This window comes from Tamandua tetradactyla, chromosome 14 (genome assembly GCF_023851605.1).
Source record: "Tamandua tetradactyla isolate mTamTet1 chromosome 14, mTamTet1.pri, whole genome shotgun sequence".
NCBI lineage: Eukaryota > Metazoa > Chordata > Mammalia > Pilosa > Myrmecophagidae > Tamandua > Tamandua tetradactyla.
In genome coordinates this window covers 43064779-43082774 of record NC_135340.1, presented here as the reverse complement: position 1 = coordinate 43082774, position 17996 = coordinate 43064779, and the positions used below count along the sequence as shown (strand labels likewise).

At 33.5% G+C, this 17996-nt stretch overlaps 2 pseudogenes; both read right to left on the bottom strand.

Moving 5' to 3' along the window:
• Nucleotides 1–4444: 4444 nt before the first annotated feature.
• LOC143655030 (olfactory receptor 4L1-like) lies at nucleotides 4445–5386 on the bottom strand (annotated as a pseudogene).
• Nucleotides 5387–16116: 10730 nt separating this feature from the next.
• LOC143655386 (olfactory receptor 4K13-like) lies at nucleotides 16117–17057 on the bottom strand (annotated as a pseudogene).
• Between the last annotated feature and the right edge of the window lie 939 nt (nucleotides 17058–17996).

The window sequence follows — 17996 nt, the reverse complement described above, 5'->3', positions numbered from 1 at the left end:
AGAAATTAAAACCCTTCCTTAGTAGCAAAATTACTGAAAAATGCCAAAGAAATGGTGGAATTAGAAAATAACCATTAGGAACACACCATTATAATAATTGATTCAGGCAAGCATGATCATTGGATAAAGTTTTCATGAGGAACAAGATATTTATATAGACTCCAATTAGCTTCCTGGAAATTGCTTATTAAATGTAAACTTTGGAGTGGAGAACCTAACAGACACCACCCCAAGTAAGTTATCAAAGTTAATACTATCAGTAATGACTCAAATCATTATCTACCTCCTAATACGAAATATTCAGAAGGACAAAGCATAGTTCTTGTGGTATTACTGACCAAAATGAATAACTTGAAACTAATTAAGAGGAAACATGAAAAAACTAAATTTCAATATCTGTACCCTTCAAAAATGTCAAGGTTATGGAAATCAAAGAAAGATTAAAGTGTAATAAGGTATTGCCAAATAAATGACAATGAAATGCAACTTGGGACCCTTGGTTGGTTCCTGAACGAGCTTGTTTTTAATTTTTTTCTAAAAAGATGTTATCCAAGCAATTGGCAAAAATTTGAATAAGGTCTATATTAGATATTCATCTTATATTAATATTAATTTTCTGATTTTGAAAGTTGCACTGTTTTAGATAACATATAAAGCTATTTAGGGGTAAAAGGGCGTCACATCTTTAATCTACTCTCAAAGTTCATAGGAAAAATATCTACACATATATAAGTCAAATGTATGATATGTAACATATACATATATATAAACACAAATAAGATTTTGTATGTACATAAATCAACATATCCAAATACATATATAATATACATGTTTTATACTTATCATATATATTTTATATACATAAATGACAAATATTAAATATTAATATTTATTTTTCAGCAAAAAAACATTTTACCTACAAGCAACAAACATGCAAAATAATTGCAAGTTGAAAATAAAGGAAGGATATTATGGGTAAAAATTTAGAATTCCATCAGAAGACATAAAATTTTATTTGAACCAATGGAGAAATGTATCTTGGTCATGAGCAGGATGACATAATATAACAAAAATACCAATATTATATTTATCTAAATATATACAATAAAAATTCGGCTGGCCTTTTAAAAACTCATCTTAAAACATGCATAAATAAAGATGTGCAGGTTGTTGTCAGTTTTTTTCATTTTTATTATATTTTTCTTTGTTCCTCTTTTCCTTATTTTTTAAAATTATTTTGATTTTAATTATTTTATCTTTTATTTCTTTTAAGTTAAGTCAGTTTTTAATGGAGTAATAAAGGGAGTAAACACACCAACTAAATACTGAACCATGTACAAAGTAATAGTACTAAAATAATAAAGTAATGGTAAAAAATTAGTGAAACAGAATAGGAAACTCGGATACACACAAACACTAGAGAGAGAGAGAGAGAGGGAGAGGATAGATTTGATAGTCCTATATGTTGACACAGCAACATAATTGCAGAAAGGCAGGTTATTTTGTATATATTGCTTGAATGGGGGTTACTATAAGGAGATAAATAGAGTTGGGTTCCTACCTTCCATGTGTACAAAGGTGAACTCCAGAAACATTTGACAACAAATGTGAAAGATTTAATGAAACACTGATAGAATAAAATGTTGAGATACATCTTGGTAATCTATAGTGGGGAGGATATCTTATAAACACATCTTTAAAAAAGAATACGAAGATAAATTTTTAATCAATATAAACATATTAATTGTAAAAATAATTTCAGTTCAATGAAGGAAAGTGGAAACAAAATTAACAGACCACAGATTCAAAATAAATACTTGTTATATATAAAATCAATGATACTTCACACTAAATGTCAAGATCATTGCAAAACATCTATACATAAGACAGTGTAGCATCGTCTCAGAATCAAAACAATGGAAGGGATAAAAGAAGATGGAAACAAACTCAGGAATATAAGGACAATTGATGAAGTGTAAAGGTGACACTATAATCAGTAGGGAAACACTCTGCAATAAGTGGTATCTATATGATTGTTTATATCAATACATAAAAAAGAAATTGGACTCCAGCAGGTATCAATAACTCTAGCTACATGTTGGACTAAATAACCAAATGTAAAGAAGAATACTTTACATCATAAAAACCACAGTAGAGTGGTAGAATGCTCATCTTTCATGTGGGAGACCTGAGTTCAATTTCTGGACCATGCACTCACTCCCACTACCCACCAAAAAATCACAGTAGACTATTTTGACCTATCAATTGTAGAGATATTTTACATTCAAAAAAACATAAAGGAAAAGATTAATAAATGTAACTGTATTACATTTTTTATATTTATAAATACCACAAAACATTAAAAATGATCTACAGAAGTGAAGATGTTTACAATGCATTTATCTGAATAACAAATGATATGATCTAAAATATAAAATTATTTAAAAGCAATTTATAAAAGATAAGCCAATAGAGAAATCAGCAAAGGACATGCACTGGAAAATCTTCAAAAGAGAAAGAGATTATCCAGTTAATATCTGAAATAAGATGCAAATACACTATAAACCAAAGAAATACAATTAAAGGGTAAAGTGTTTTTATCTACATCTAAATGACAACATTTAAAAAAAATCCTTGCAAAACCCTGTATTGGCAAGTTCATGAAAAAATTAAGATCCCCTCAAAGACCCAGTGGAAGTAAAGATTTCTACAATTTTGGAGAGCAATCTGGGAATTTCTAGTAAAATTAGAATGTTTATACCTAAAAATCAGTATTTTTATTTCCAAGTATATAATAGAGAGATTTTATCATGGGTATTTGAAAAATATATAAGTATATTCAATTGAACCATTATTTATAAAAGTAAACAAATGGGATTACTCTGTCTCTTAAAAGGATGGGATCTAAATAAATTTTAGCAAATACAAAGTGAAATAGAAGACTTTGTAGCCATTAGAATGAATAGCCTAGAGTGATGCATATTTAAATAAATAAATCTTAAAATATAAAGTTGAGTTAAATTAAATTTTAAAATATTATTATATTTTAAATAATAAAATATTAACATTTATATCAATTTTTAACATGAGCAAAATTAATGCCAGTGAATTTATACATGAGAAAAATAGTTTAAAATTCTACAGAGGAATAATGCTTTCTTTAGAAAGACAGAATAATTTGTTGTGAAGTTTGCTTAAAGACACTTATTGACTAATAATCCAGTTTTTTCACATTGAAAAAGTCTGAAACAAAAGTAGCAAAGTGGTGTGAATTTGATATATTACACTCTGCATCGTTACCTACATTTAAAACTTTAATTGAAATAGTTTAGAAGAAACAGATGTGAATATGCCCAAAGATCCCCAAGGAACAGTTTCCTATTTTCCTTAATGCATTTTTTAAATAAAAATTTAGACTAAACTACGCCATGCACAAATGGCTAGGAAAACATTTTGAAGCATCCTTTGGCCTCTAGTTATACTATTGTACATATCGTTTGAGGCAGTGAAGGAAAAATAATGAAAACAAATTGATTAAAGACACTATATACTACAAAAAAATAACAATATGAATTTGATTTTCTAAAGGATATATAATCTATTTATTCTAATGGCCAAAGACTTTAAATTAACCTTTATAACACAGAAGACTTTCTAACTTTCTTAATGCAACTTACAACCAGTTTGAATACTGATTTTTCCACCATAAGCTAAGATGTGACTGCCTGGAATATATAAAAGCCTTTCACTAATTGTGAGTACTTGAGGATTAACTTATTTGATTCTCAAGAGAAATATGAGTAAATATAAATCCAAACATAGACGAAAAATGAAGTAGAATGCAACTGCCTGGCACATGTTTGTCAGGTGGAAATCCTGTTTTTTTTTTAAATCATGTGTGCATCACATCCATGGAAGACAGTAACAACTTGGGCCATGTACTTGTAAAAAAATTAGTGTGTTTATTTTCAGAAAAGCCAATAATCTTTTCATATATGAAGAAAAACTGTGGATGTATGTTTTTCAGATTATGGGTTTGGTGAAATTCACATAATTTTGTGCATATTTATTTATCTAGAGAATTTAGCAGAAACATCCCTAATTCTGAACTACCAGTTGACAAATAAATGTATCTTTGATTTCTCTTTATTCAAGGATATTTAGTTTTGGACCTTTCTGAGCTTCCAAATACAATTAATAAGCCCATTTTCTATTAATTACAAATATTTATAACTTATTATCCAAAAACCTGTTTTCAATTTAAGTACAATACTTTCACCTAGAACCAACATTTCATAGAAAGATACTGATGGAATAATTGATATTTGAATAAACATTATTAACACATTTTTTAAATATCTGCACATACAAAAATTAATAACATTTTCTGAGATGTAATGTATACCTGATTTTGCACTAAACACATTCGTCACCAGGGTTCTGCCTAGAAGTTCTGTCTGGAGCTGATGTGCTGGGTCCACAGTCTTCTAATCACTGCTTTCATCTCCTGATTCCTCAGGGTATAAATAATGGGGTTCAGTAAAGTTGTGATAACTGAATGAAACACAGACAGAAATTTATCTACTGAATAGCTACTAAATGGCCAAGCATAAATGAAGATGCATGGCCCAAAGAACAGAGTGACCACAGTGATGAGAGCAGACAGGGTGGACAGGGCCTTAGAGAATGCCCTGGAGGATTGACGCTGGGCAGTTCCCAGGATGATGGTGTAGGAAATGAGCAGGAGCCTGAAGCAGGGGAAGGACAGCAGTCCACTGTCAGCAATCACCAGCAGCTCCAGGACATAGGTGTCAGTGCAGGCGAGCTTTAGAACAAGGGGAAGATCACAGAAAATGTTGTCCACCACGCTGGGACCACAAAAGGGCAATGCAATAGTAAAAACCATCTGGTTCATGGTGTGCACAAAACCAACAGTCCATGACAGCAGCACTGAGTCCATGAGCACCCGGCAGTTCATGATGGTTGTGTAGTGGAGAGGTTTGCAGATTGCAATGTATCAATTCACAGCCATGACTATGAGAAGAGTCATCTCACTGCTCCCTAAAATGTGAAGGAAGAACATCTGAGCCATGCAGCCCCACAAAGAAATAGTTTTATTCTCCCTGAGGAGATCAATGACCATCTTAGGAGTTGTAATTGTGGACATAGATATATCAAGAAAGGAGAGGTTTCCAAGGAGGAACTACATTGGAGTGGAGTGCAGGTGAGAGTCAAAGATTACAGAGACCAAAATGAGAAGGTTTCCTGTCATGATTGCTGCATAGGCCAACAAAAATATGAAGAAAAAGAACATTTCAAGTTCCCAGTTGCTGGTGAGTCCTAACAGAACAAACTCAGATATCATTGAAAAATTCATTATGTCCATCAGGTAAGATTTTCAGAAATTCATTTAAAGGAAGATAGTCTGAAAAATGATATCATTTATACTGTAATGGCTTTGAAGGCTAGCTCATCTAGAAAGTGAATATTTGATTCCTACAGAAAGAGAGAAGATGGACATTTCTGAAGAAGCTATTTTAATTGATTAATAAGAACTTTATTCATATTACTGCACTTTTTTCTACCAGAAAAAAGTGAAAAAGATGAGAAATATGTTGTATTTCACCTCTACCAGAAAGATGAAAAAGATGAGAAATATGTTGTAAAGTTACATGAATGGAGTTACCTGTATAAATTGTATACCTGTGTGAATTTATTATTACTACTATCATGAGTTCATGACCCATAAGTTCAACGAATCAATGAGCAAAATAAGTGAAATGAGTATCAGTCAAATGAGAGAGTTCTAGTAAATAAGAACATGCTCATTTAGTTTTGCATTAGGTATTCAATTTTTACTCCTCTATCTTCCCTCAATTTGAAAGATTCAGAGATGTGCATTTGAGTGGAATTATATAACCTCACAGTATATCAGTGTACTTTTTTACCAGATACATTGAATTTTTTACACTCTATTATATCTTCCAATTAAATACCAATGACTTCAGTGGCTCCTGCAGGTTTAAAGTGGTTATTTTCTGCCATTTATTATTAGCCTCTTTCCCATAGAGAAATTAGAACAATAAAATATGATGAGCTTTCCAGGAATTTTCTGGACAACAATATATATTTTGCATTGTCCAAGCTTTTTGTGCCTAATGCTTTGTACCTATACTTAGCAAATGAATTTAGATGATACCTCAGATTAAGTGACTGTTATATGATTTCTATCTTACTTTCTCAGTCTCCATTTAAATCGTTCTACTCACCTTTCTCATATTTGGCCTCAACTTGAGTTAGGTCCTTGAATACCACCTTTCTTTTCATTTTTTCTTGTCTTCTTTTTTTAAATTTATAGATTGATTCACCCCTCACAAACACACACACACTCAATAAACAAATGCATACTTATCCCACTTCCTACATAGGGAGCACCAGTACAGAATGTTGAAAATCATGTCAAAATTTCAATTTTTCCCTTAGTAGTTCATCAAATAGTCAGATGATATGTTTGTCCTAAATATCAGAGTTTAAGAAAAAAATGAACTAAGTCAATATTCAAAAATGACTCGTGGCCTCCAACATTTTCTAGGGAAACATATTGTCGACCCTTTTGTGTATTGATTTATTTTTCTGTAAATTTTAAATAAATCAACTCTCAATCTCAGAGATACAGGGAACCTCTGAAAGGTAACATATGTGTAATTTTGTACATCTTGCTATGTATGTGTGCTCACAAAATTCTAGTTCTTTAACAAGTTCTAATTTCCTAACATTTGTGAGGATATTCACAGTATCAGGATCAAAAAAAAATTTTACTCAGGAAGAATGGTAAAAAAGAAATAGTTTAGCAAAAGCATTTTGCTCTAATGAATAAACTAACATAATACCTAGCTTCTTTTAAATAAAGAATTGTTGTCAGCATCCTTGGTATCCTTATTCATGCAGAAATTAAGTCTACATACGAGTTGTAATTTTTTTTAAATGATACAGTCCTTTTACGAAAATACTAAGAGTAGAATACTTCAAGGAAACTCACAAAAGTATGTTACATATAAAATAGGAACATTAAAAACAGAAAGTGGTATATATTAATTAGGAGCTTTTTTAATTTTTAAAGTATATTACATGAAAAATGTCCAGCTATATCTACATATGTGTATTTAAATCTGTTCTGATAAATGAAATAATTCATTATAATAATTTATACAGTAATATCAGATTATCTGTTTTTTTTTACTCAGGCACAAGTGAAAATAGAGCAAGAAAAATTACGGAAGTCCTCCTAACTTAAGATAAATTTTAATGTAAAAGATGGAAATCTTTAAAAAGTATCATTTATTATGTAAATATTAGTATCCTGAAAAAGAATGAAAAGTTTCTCAAGCTGTATTTGGTTTCTCTCTAGCAGGAAGTATGGCTGAAAAGGAACTGAATGGCATGAAAATGGGTGAACCTAACTTAGACATGCCGTTCATGTAGCTGAAGATGAAAAATCTTTTCATCCATTTTTTTTTCCTCTGCAATTGCTTGCTTTATGGGAATAAGAAAAGCTAGGGCAGGCGGGTTTAGTCCCCTGTGTTTGTGTTTAGTGACAAAGTCATTTCCATACTTTTCCACAAAAGTAGTTAAATTGAACAATTAGTTTCTGTAGAAAATTGTAATAGCAATTTTTGAATTTTTTGAATATAATTGTTTTGAATATAATTGGGGATCAGATTTTGCAGTGATCAGGTGTTTTTGATGTTATCTTTTCATGAACATATGAAGCCATGTATGGCTATGGTAATCCACAAGTAAAGTTCACTTATTAACAAAGAAAATACTTGGAAAGGGAAAAGATTAGTAATCAAAATAACCACTGTAAATTTTCAAATTAAAATAGTATACTTATATATTATTTTAACAGACATAGTTTTAATATTAATTTTAAGTGAAAAGGGTTTTATATTCATATACTGATCAAATAAAATAATATCAAAACATCAATCTAGAAATAGGTAGAAAAGAGTCAGGGGATTTAGAAAATTAGGATTTCATATTGGACTTGAAAATTTCACAAAAATGAATGTATTAGCAATAAAATTGCCTTAAGTAAAATGTCAAGAGTTAATCAAGAAAATAAGTGAAGACAAGGGAAAAATAAGAAGAAATGGACTTAAATTTAATAATATAAACCAATGGCATTCCATAAATGCTATTCAAATTAAAATAAATACTCAAAGTAAATATGAAAATAATTACAGGGAATATTAAATCAATTTTTATCATTTTTTTGATATGGCATCTTATTACACTAAATTCCAGACATACTGCAAATGCTAAACTTGGTCAAAGAAGAATTTAATTTTCCTATAAAGTCTATTTCTTAATTTATTTTGTCTTTTTATGCAGTCTGGATTAAACTAATCCAAATTTATGTTTGGAAAATTAAAACTCAACAACAAAACTGACAATTCTCATCAGAGGAATGTGTTATTCATCAGTCACAGAATGCCTTCTCCATTACTTACTGTAACTAGATGCAATTTTCCTTAAGCTAGGTGTCCTAAATTATTTGAATCCTTTTTTTATTAATTAAAAAAAAGAAATTAACACAACATTTAGAAATCATTCCATTCTACATATGGAATCAGTGATTCTTAATATCATCACATAGATGTATGATCATCATTTCTTAGTACATTTGCATCAATTTAGGGAAAGAACTAGCAAAAGAACAGAAAAAGATATAGAATGTTAATATAGAGAAAAAATAAAGATAATAATAATAAAAATATATATATAAAAGGAAAGAGAAAAAAACAAAAGACACAAACAAACAAACAAACAAAAAAACAATAGCTCAGATGAAGCGTCATTCAGTGTTTTAACATAATTACATTACAATTAGGTATTATTGTGCTGTCCATTTTTGAGTTTTGGTATCTAGTCCTGTTGCACAGTCTGTATCCCTTCAGCTCCAATTACCCATTATCTTACCCTGTTTCTAACTCCTGCTGGTCTCTGTTACCAATGACATATTCCAAGTTTATTCTCGAATGTCGGTTCACATCAGTGGGACCATAGAGTATTTGTCCTTTAGTTTTTGGCAAGACTCACTCAGCATAATGTTCTCTAGGTCCATCCATGTTATTAAATGCTTCATAAGTTTATTCTGTCTTAAAGCTGCATAATATTCCATCGTATGTATATACCACAGTTTGTTTAGCCACTCGTCTGCTGAAGGACATTTTGGCTGTTTCCATCACTTTACAATTGTAAATAATGCTGCTATAAACATTGGTGTGCAAATGTCCATTTGTGTCTTTGCCCTTAAGTCCTTGGAGCAGATACCCAGCAATGGTATTGCTGGGTTATACAGCAATTCTATATTCAGTTTTTGAGGAACCGCCAAACTGTCTTCCACAGTGGTTGCACCATTTGACATTCCCACCAACAGTGGATAAGTGTGCCTCTTTCTCCACATCCTCTCCAGCACTTGTCATTTTCTGTTGTGTTGATAATGGCCATTCTGGTGGGTGTGAGATGATATCTCATTGTGGTTTTGATTTGCATTTCTCTAATGGCCAGGGACATTGAGCATCTCTTCATGTGCCTTTTGGCCATTTGTATTTCCTCTACTGAGAGGTGTCTGTTCAAGTCTTTTTTCCCATTTGTAATTGGGTTAGCTGTCTTTTTGTTGTTGAGTTGAACAACTCTTTATAAATTCTGGATACTAGACCTTTATCTGATATGTCATTTCCAAATATTGTCTCCCAATTTGTAGGCTGTCTTTCTACTTTCTTGATGAAGTTCTTTGATGCACAAAAGTGTTTAATTTTGAGGAGCTCCCATTTATTTATTTCCTTCTTCAGTGCTCTTGCTTTAGGTTTAAGGTCCATAAAACTGCCTCCAATTGTAACTTTCATAAGATATCTCCTATATTTTCCTCTAACTGTTTTTTTTTTGTCTTAGACCTAATGTTTAGATCTTTGATCCATTTTGAGTTAACTTTTGTATAGGGTGTGAGATATGGGTCTTCTTTCATTCTTTTGCATATGGATATCCAGTTCTCCAGGCACCATTTATTGAAGAGACTGTTCTGTCCCAGGTGAGTTGGCTTGACTGCCTTATCAAAGATCAAATGTCCATAGATGAGAGGGTCTATATCTGAGCACTCTATTCGATTCCATTGGTCGATATATCTATCTTTATGCCAATACCATGCTGTTTTGACCACTGTGGCTTTATAATATGCCTTAAAGTCTGGCAGCGTGAGACTTCCAGCTTCGTTTTTTTCCTCAAGATACTTTTAGCAATTCGGAGCACCCTGACCTTCCAGATAAATTCGCTTATTGGTTTTTCTATTTCTGAAAAATAAGTTCTTGGGATTTTGATTGGTATTGCATTGAGTATGTAAATCAATTTAAGTAGGATTGACATCTTAACTATATTTCATCTTCCAATCCATGAACACGGTATGCCCTTCCATCTATTTAGGTCTTCTGTGATTTCTTTTAGCAGTTTTTTGTAGTTTTCTTTGTATAGGTTTTCTGTCTCTTTAGGTAAATTTATTCCTAAGTATTTTATTCTTTTAGTTGCAATTGTAAATGGAATTCATTTCTTGATTTCCCCCTCAGCTTGTTCATTGCTCATGTATAGAAATGCTACAGATTTTTGAATGTTGATCTTGTAACCTGCTACTTTGCTGTACTCATTTATTAGCTCTAGTAGTTTTGTTGTGGATTTTTCCGGGTTTTTGACATATAGTATCATATCATCTGCAAACAGTGATAGTTTTACTTCTTCCTTTCCAATTTTGATGCCTTGTATTTCTTTTCCTTGTCTAATTGCTCTGGCTAGAACCTCCAATATGATGTTGAATAATAGTGGTGATAATGGACATCCTTGTCTTGTTCCTGATCTTAGGGGGAAAGTTTTCAATTTTTCCCCTGTGAGAATGATATTAGCTGTCGGTTTTTCATATATTCCCTCTATCATTTTAAGGAAGTTCCCTTGTATTCCTATCCTTTGAAGTGTTTTCAACAGGAAAGGATGTTGAATCTTGTCAAATACTTTCTCTGCATCAATTGAGATGATCATGTGATTTTTCTGCTTTGATTTGTTGATATGATGTATTACATTAATTGATTTTCTTATGTTGAACCATCCTTGCATACCTGGGATGAATCCTACTTGGTCATGATGTATAATTCTTTTAATGTGTTGTTGGATTCGATTTGCTAGAATTTTGTTGAGGATTTTTGCATCTATATTCATTAGAGAGATTGGTCTGTAGTTTCCTTTTTTTGTAATATCTTCGCCTGGTTTTGGTACGATGGTGATGTTGCCTTCATAGAATGAATTAGGTAGCTTTCCCTCCACTTCAATTTTTTGTAGAGTTTGAGGAGAGTTGGTATTAATTCTTTCTGGAATGTTTGGTAGAATTCACAGGTGAAGCCATCTGCTCCTGGACTTTTCTTTTTAGGAAGTTTTTGAATGACTGATTCAATTTCTTTACTTGTGATTGGTTTGTTGAGGTCATCTATTTCTTCTTGAGTCAAAGATGGTTGCTCATGCCTTTCCAGGAACCCGTCCATTTCATCTAAATTGTTGCATTTATTAGCGTAAAGTTGTTCATAGTATCCTGTTATTACCTCCTTTATTTCTTTGGGGTCAGTGGTTATGTCTCCTCTTCCATTTCTGATCTTATTTATTTGCATCCTCTCTCTTCTTCTTTTTGTCAATCTTGCTAAGGGCCCATCAATCTTATTGATTTTCTCATAGAACCAACTTCTGGTCTTATTGATTTTCTCTATTGTTTTCATGTTTTCAATTTCATTTATTTCTGCGCTAATCTTTGTTATTTCTTTCCTTTTGCTTACTTTGAGGTCAATTTGCTGTTCTTTCTCCAGTTCTTCCAAGTGGACAGGTAATTCCTGCATTTTTGCCTTTTCTCCTTTTCTGATATAGGCATTTAGGGCAATAAATTTCTCTCTTAGCACTGCCTTTGCTGCATTCCATAGGTTTTGGTATGTTGTGTTTTTGTTCTCATTTGCCTCGAGATATTTACTAATTTCTCTTGTGATTTCTTCCTTGACCCACTCATTGTTTAAGATTGTGTTGTTGAGCCTCCACGTATTTGTGAGTTTTCTGGCACTCTGCCTATTATTGATTTCCAACTACATTCCTTTATGATCTGAGAAAGTGTTGTGTATGATTTCAATCTTTTTAAATTTGGTAAGACGTGCTTTGCAACCCAGCATATGGTCTATTTTTCAGAATGATCCATGAGCACTTGAGAAAAGGTGCATCCTGCTGTTGTGCGATGTAATGTCCTATAAATGTCTGTTAAGTCTAGCTCATTTATTGTAATATTCAAATTCTCTATTTCTTTATTGAAACTCTGTCTAGATGTTCTGTCCATTGATGAGAGTGGTGAATAGAAGTTTCCAACTATTATGGTATATGTGTCTATTTCCTTTTTCAGTGTTTGCAGTGTATTCCTCACGTATTTTGGGGCATTCTGGTTCGGTGAATAAATATTTATGATAGTTATGTCTTCTTGTTTAATTGTTCCTTTTATTAGTAGATAGTGTCCTTCTTTGTCTCTTTTAACTGTTTTACATTTGACGTCAAGTTTGTTGGATATTAGTATAACTATTTCTGCTCTTCTCTGGTGGTTATTTGCATGAAATATCTTTTCCCAACCTTTCACTTTCAACCTATGTTTATCTTTGGGTCTAAGATATGTTTCCTGTAGACAGCATATAGAAGGATCCTGTTTTTTAATCCATTCTGCCAGTCTATGTCTTTTGATTGGGGAATTCAGTCCATTAACATTTAGTGTTATTACTGTTTGGATAATATTTTCCTCTACCATTTTGCCTTTTGTATTATATATATCATATCTGATTTTCCTTCTTTCTACCCTCTTCTCCATACCTCACTCTTCTGTCTTTTCATATCTGACTCTAGTGCTCCCTTTAGTATTTCTTGTAGAGCTGGTCTCTTGGTCACAAATTCTCTCAATGACTTTTTATCTGAAAATGTTTTAATTTCTACCTCGTTTTTGAAGGACAATTTTTCTGGATATAGAAGTCTTGGTTGGCAGTTTTTCTCTTTTAGTAATTTAAATATATCATCCCACTGTCTTCTAGCTTCCATGGTTTGTGCTCAGAAATCTACACTTAGTCTTATTGGGTTTCCCTTGTATGTGATGGATTGTTTTTCTCTTGCTGCTTTCAAGATCCTCTCTTTCTCTTGACCTCTGACATTCTAACTAGTAAGTTTCTTAGAGAACGCCTATTTGGGTCTATTCTCTTTGGGGTGCTCTGTACTTCTTGTATCTGTAATTTTAGGTCTTTCATAAAAGTTGGGAAATTTTCAGTGATAATTTCTTCCATTAATTTTTCTCTTCCTTTTCCCTTCTCTTCTCCTTCTGGGACACCCACAACACGTATATTTGTGCACTTCATATTGTCATTCAGTTCCCTGATCCCCTGCTCAAGTTTTTTCATTCTTTTCCCTATAGTTTCTGTTTCTTTTTGGAATTCAGATGTTCCATCCTCCAGTTCACTAATTCTAGCTTCTGTCTCTTTAGATCTACCATTGTAGGTATCCATTGTTTTTTCCATCTTTTCTACTTTGTCCTTCACTCCCATAAGTTCTGTGATTTGTTTTTTCAGATTTTCTATTTCTTCTTTTTGTTCAGCCCATGTCTTCTTCATGTCCTCCCTCAATTTATTGATTTGGTTTTTGAAGAGGTTTTCCATTTCTGTTCGTATATTCAGCATTAGTTGTCTCAGCTCCTGTATCTCATTTGTACTATTGGTTTGTTCCTTTGACTGGGCCGTATCTTCAATTTTCCGTGGGTGATCCGTCATTTTCTGCTGCCTTGTCTGAGCATTTAATCAGATTTCCCTGGGTGTGGGACCCAGCAGGTTGAAAGATTTTTCTGTGAAATCTCTGGGCTCTGTTTTTCTTATCCTGCCCAGTAGGTGGCGCTCGTGGTGCTCGTCTCTCTGTGGGTCCCACCAGTAAAAGATGCTGTGGCTCCTTTAATTTTGGAAAACTCTCACTGTGGGGGAGGGTCGCCAGTCGAAGAGGCTTGGAGAAGTGCCGATCTGAATCTCCCAGCTGGCCCGGGAATCCACATGTGGGGAGGCTCGCCAGCCTCTGCGGCTTGGGGGAGTGCTGGTCCAAATCTCCCAGCTGGCCCAGGATGCCAACCGTGGCAGGGGGACACCGGCCACCGCGTCTTGGGGAATGCCTATCCAATGTTCCCAGCTGGACTGGGAAGCCTTGTGTGTGGAAGGGACGCCAGTCGCCAGTCTCCATGGCTTGGGAGACCTCCGATCAAATTCTCCCAGCCGGTCCGGGGGGCCACGCATGGGGGGCACCAGCCACTGCGGCTTGAGAAGACCGCCTGTCCAATTCTCCCAGCCAGCCCAAGAAAGAGGGAGGGAGGGACTCCAGCCACCAGCCACTCCATCCCAGCGAAGCGCGGGCCCCTTGGTCATCTCACCGCTGCGGATTCTCCCTGCTGGTTCAACCATTCCTGAATGGGGTTTACTGTCTTTTTGGTCTCTGTTGTGGCTCCGGGAGCTGTTCTGTACTGTTTCTATTTCTTTAGTAGCTGTTCTGGAGGAGGAACTAAGACCCGCGTGTCTTACTAAGCCATCATCTTCTCTGGATATTTGCATCCTTTTACCTTCATCATCAGAATACTATTTTTACATTCAATAAACAAATTTTATATAAATTGTCTCATCTTTTTAAAAATATATGATTGCATCAGCTCTTTGGCACTGCTATTTAACCTGCCAGTTGTAGCTGTGGTACAGTGATGGCTTCAGTGAAATGTTAACACAGTGAGATTCTAAATATATATATGGGTTATCTTTTTTATTTCCAGGAATATAAAGGACAATCATTTGCAGGTAAAAAAAGAAAAAAAAAAAAGGACAGAGAACCTATGCACAAGACGAATACAGGTCGTCAACTACCAGACGGAATTATTAATGTAAACCTCTTGGTTTTCCCTAAAGTAGAACAAGGGCTTACTCTCTCATTATTTAAGTGGATTGTGAATTCACCAAGTGTATCAGCCATCCAAACTTTCTCTCGAAATTTCCTAGAGTTTAAAAATTTTAAATAGTGAGTGCATTAATAACAAATGAGTCTATCATACGTGATATGCTTGGGTAAACTGTACTTGCAATAATTTATGAATTTGAATATTTATAATTAATTTAATAATTGAATGATTTCATTCAAGTAAAATTAAAATAGGCAATGTCGTTGCCAACCAAGGCCTATAAGTGAATTCATAGACAAGTTTTCTGTTAACAAGAAGAAAAATCTTGTATTATCATATCAAAAGCATTTGCAGACAAAGAGGATGGAGAGAGCAGAGAGAGGAGAGAGTTTTCTTCAACTTTATGGTCTGTATTGATTAGTGGTAATCTTAGTAGAGTTAAAAAAATCAACCATGGTGAAGATTTATAATTACTCTGTTGCCTACTACTTTATGGAACTTCATGATTTGGCACTGCAATATAGAAAGAGCTCTTGATTTTAATCCATAATATTTCAGATGATGTTGACTTTTAGAAAATTGAGTACTCAAGAAATGTTTGAAATATTTATTTCTAAGCATCTTTTTACATTCAACTTTGTGTGATTTTCTTACTGAGGCAATGTAATAAAAAAGTTATTCATCCTAATTCAAGTCATAATTCCTCCAGGAATAATAACATTGGTATTTGATACATATTTTTAACAACAATTGTTATAATTTAAAAATAAAACTTAAACTGAATACCAATTTGAGTTATTTTACTGAAGTTTTCCATATTTGCATCTTGAACTTCAAAAACATTATAATATTTCTATAAGGGGATATTATATATTCATATTTTAATAATTTCAGGCATGGAAATGAATGTCAATTAATTGTAATTGTTATTATTTTTCATTAAAATTTTTCAATCAACTCTCTGCTAAGCATTTTGAAGTACTATAATTGATATTAGTTAATATCTTCATTGTAATTATTTAAATAATTATTTGTCTTAAAATCTTAAAAGAACAGAAAACAAAAATTTTAAATCATGCTGTGATAGACAATATTTAATGGGCCAGCCATAGACCAATATGTTGGCTGCATAGTCTCTTAATGGCTGCTTTCATTTCCTGATTCCTCAGAGTATAAATAATTGGATTAAGGAAGGGGTGATTATGGACTAAAACACTGAAAGAAACTTATCCAAAGGGTAGCTATTGAATGGAAAAGCATAGATGAAGATAGCTGGGTCAAAGAAGAGAGTTACTACAGTGATGTGAGCTGAGAGAGTGGACACAGCCTTGGAGGATGCACTGGAGGAGTGTTACCAGATGGTGACTAACATGATGATGTAGGATATCAGCAAAAGAATAAAGCAGACCAGCGACAGAAGCCCACTGTCCACAATAATCAGGAGTTCCTGGATATATGTCCTGGTGCAGGCAAGCTTGATGACCAGGGGATGGTCACAGAAAATGCTGTCCACAACATTGGGACCACAGAAGGGTAAACCAACTGTGAACACCATCTGGCTTGTGGTACATAGGAACCCAATTGCCCATGAGAGCAATAGAAACACAATAAGCACCCTGTGACTCATGATGGTCTTGTAGTGCAGGGGTTTGCAGATGGCAACATACCTGTCAATGGCCATTGCTATCAGGAGAGACATCTCACCACCCCCAAAGAAGTGCATGAAAAACATCAGGGCCATGCATCCCCAAAAGGATATGGTCTTGAGTTTTCTAAGCAAGTCTGCAATCACCTTGGGAGTTGCCACAGAGGATAGGCATAAATCAAAAACTGATAAATTTGCCAAAAGAAAATACATGGGGGAACGAAGAAGTTTATCAAGTATCACAGATATCACAATGAGGAAGTTCCCCACTATGGTGGATACATAGACAAGAAAGAAGATTGCTAAAAACAAAATTTGAATTTCTTGAGAACTGGAAAGTCCCATCAGGATGAACTCAGAAACACTTGATTTGTTATTCACAAGATCCATGTGTCCATTTGCACGACTTTGCTAGATGTTGTATAAAGAGGGAAAATAAGAAACAACAAAAGGAATTCATAGTGATTAACAAGGCAGTAACCCTAATCATGACTTAAGACTCCTACCCTTTCTTCAAGGAAACAGTCTTTTTAGCACTAAGACTGTATTTTAAATTTTCCTGTGAAATTTTCAGTTTGATCATTTGCACAGAACCACAAAGCCAATAAAAATTGTGTGGCATACAGTGCCAAATCAATGAAAATTACCTTTTGGTTAGTTTGAAAGGTGAGGCTAGTAACACATTTGTACATCTTGGTCTTCCTTCATATTCAGTTCCAGCTCAGGCTACACATGAACACTTAGGTCATTGGAGAGATAGGAAAGATTTTGAGAAGCAGAAAGAGGGCAGATTATCTTTTCCAGCTCTCATAAAGTAAATGAGTTGGTTTATTTGTGTCACATCCTCAGTATATAGTACAAATTTTGTGTTCTCTTCTATATTTAAAAAGATACTGCTGAAAGTATACAATTCACAATTTGTTTCCTTTAATGGAACCATAAAACACTAATTTGAGACCATGATTTGATTTTAAATTGAATGCTGAATCAACTATAGAGTTAATTGATATTAAACACAATTTTCAAGAAAATATAAGGATTAATAGACCTGAATTATGCAGATTTACTCTTAAACGTCGAGACGGTCATTTGACATTGCCTAACTCTTAAGTGTATGTGGGCAGAGTAAATTGTATTCCATCGGTACATTCTCATGAAATTGCTCCAAAATTGGCTGAGAAAACCATTTTGATCTGATATTCCCAGGTAATGCATATGTGTTCACATGTAGTGAGTGCATGGAAATACCAAGATCTCCATTATTAAAACTAGGGCCTGCTGAAGTTGACCACTTTAAATTTCTTCAACTTTAGTTTCTCAAGGAAATGT